The 2,522-nt window shown below is 41.6% G+C and overlaps 1 pseudogene; it reads right to left on the reverse strand.

Annotated features, from left to right (window-relative positions):
* Positions 1-1,122: 1,122 nt before the first annotated feature.
* On the reverse strand, positions 1,123-2,306 carry LOC102823467 (annotated as a pseudogene).
* Positions 2,307-2,522: the final 216 nt, after the last annotated feature.

Here is a 2,522-nt window from a genome sequence, read left to right on the forward strand (position 1 = left end):
TGTGGAACTGCTGGTAGTTTCGAACTGCTGACCTTGAGATTAGCAGCCTGTTTCGTAACCACTATGATGCCAGAGCTCCTTGATAGGGATAGATCTTACATTATATTAGTTGTGCTTATTTGGGGAACTTTGACTAACATACTTTTTTTATTCACTACATTGCATAGTCAGAAATATTATCAAATAATAATCTAAAACTACTTTTCAAATATTATTTGGCTAAAAAGTTAAATTGAATAAGTAATATTGCTGAATCCATGATACTTTTTATAGACCTTTTTATGACTTTTTGTAGACCTTTTATAATTTTTCATATCTCCTATAATTTATTTTTGTATTATGGAGACCTGTTTTATTTCAAATGTCAATTCTTTCTTTCTTTTTTTTTTTTTTTTTGGATAGGGCATTAAACATAAAAAATCCCTGTGACCTTTGCAATGTGTGGGCAGATTATTTTGTTTACAGATATCACTGATTTTATTATTTTCTTTTAATATTCATGCTTCATTTTCTTCAGAGACAACATTTCTATTGTCATTTATTTTGACAGAAGTTTATTTTTTATATAATACTAAATATGTTGTAATAGAAGCTTGATGACTGGAAAATTCACTAATTTCATAATTTAAAAAAAATTTTTTTTCAGTCATGTTTGTTAAAGACAAAAAAAGTTACTTTCAGTACATGGGTACATACAAGCCCTTTCCCTCAATAAGATCACATCCTGATGTGTTACTGTAGCTTGTTGCCAATAGCTGTCATCGTTTTTTTAGGAAGACTAGTAGGTAGGTTATAGTCACTTGGTTTGTCTAAAATCTCAAGATATCTTTTCTGGAAGTAGTCATTTCATAGGATGTGAAGTTGATTTGACTGAGAGGTGAACAAGCCAAGCCTCTACTAACTTCTCGTGGGTGCAGCTGTGGGGTATTGACCCGGTGCCCAATCCTAAAAACTGAAACATGGCAACAATGGAAATTAAACCTCAAGAACCTAGAACACCTCTCCTACTTGCCACCATGGACTAAAGTGGTCACCAATAAGAAAAACAGACAGTTTCCATCTATTTAGTTGCCCCTTTACATCTCTCACTGGGGAGAGGACCAAGAGATCCCTTTGACAGCTTTAGCTGCTTCTGTTCTTTTCCTCAAACTCCAGGATAAAACCTTTAATGTGGCATAATTTCTGATGCAAGTACTCACAGCGACATATTTCTTCCCTGTAACCTGGGTACCTCTTCCTGAACTTTTTATATTCCTTGACTATCTTATCTTCCAGCACCTTGTATTCAGGAGTTCTTTGCTGAACTCTCTTGATCTCTGCTCCCAACTCTATGAACCTTTGACTTGCAGCTCCAACATGAGCATATAGGACACGGTACTCAAAATAATCTGTTTCAAAATCTTGTTCATAAGCTTGTTGCTGCTCTGCACTGTGGATGTCTCTGTATTGAAGGAAGTAATCTGGTACCTCTTCAGGACTTGGGGATTCAGAGTCTGCTTGAGCTAAGGGACTGTCCAACCTGGGGCCCATGTCTTCATCATCTTGTTCCCAGTCTTCCTCTTGTAGGACCTGATTGGGAAGCTCTTGTAGGGGGCTTGGAGCTAGAGGTAGAGCTCTGAGCCTTTTTTTTTTCTTCTAGTTCTATTGCAGCTGAAGATGCTGAACATTTCTTGTCTAGATGTTTCTGGCTGGCAGAGGAAGGAAGTCTCTGATCAGGCTCTCTCTCTGGATGATGAGTCTGGTTCCTCACCTCCCATTGTGCCATCTGTTCCCTGGAGGATCCTGGGAGTGATTGTCCTTGGTTGCTTGCCAGTGGATCTGGCAACTCTCCCAGCTCCACCTGTGACTGTGATACTATGTCTCCTTCAGGATCATCTTGAGTGTTCTGCCAACTCCCTGAAGCTCTGGATGCTTCAGTCAGTATGCGTCCCTGAACTAAAGACAGGACTGGGATAGAATCCATGGTGGCCCATGGTGAGGCGTTCCCTGAGTGGGCCCAGGCATTGTAGAAGATTAGGCCCAGATCTACCCAACCTTTGGCACACAAGGTCCAAGCCACCACCAGGACCCTTCTGGCCACACTGGGATACTATGAAAGAGAAGAGGCAGGACCAGCCAGGACCTGGGAGCCTGAGTTACCCGCGGCTGCCCTGGAAGGCGATCACCAGCCGTACCTGTTTCTGCTGACAATCTTGCAGCGCCCACAGCACCGAGTCCTTGAGTCTGAGCAGCCGGAGGCTGGTCCGAGCAGCCGGGGAGAAGCAGAGCTCGAGCTTCCCACTCAGAGTTTCCTGCTGTCCCTCCATGACGGTCAGATCGAGCGCCACACGAACGGGGGCCACCAGCGAGGGCCACCTCCGCCACCTCCGCTATGCTCTAATTTCAAATTTTTATTTTATTCAAAATCCTTATAAGTTTTAAAAAGTGAACTCTAATATATACACTGTTTTTCTGATGTCCAACCTATGTTCACTAGTCTTGAGATGTCTCTATTTGTGAAGATAAATGTACTAAAAAATAGA

The sequence above is a fragment of the Chrysochloris asiatica genome, unplaced genomic scaffold, assembly GCF_000296735.1.
Source record: "Chrysochloris asiatica unplaced genomic scaffold, ChrAsi1.0 scaffold00068, whole genome shotgun sequence".
In the NCBI taxonomy this organism is placed as follows: domain Eukaryota; kingdom Metazoa; phylum Chordata; class Mammalia; order Afrosoricida; family Chrysochloridae; genus Chrysochloris; species Chrysochloris asiatica.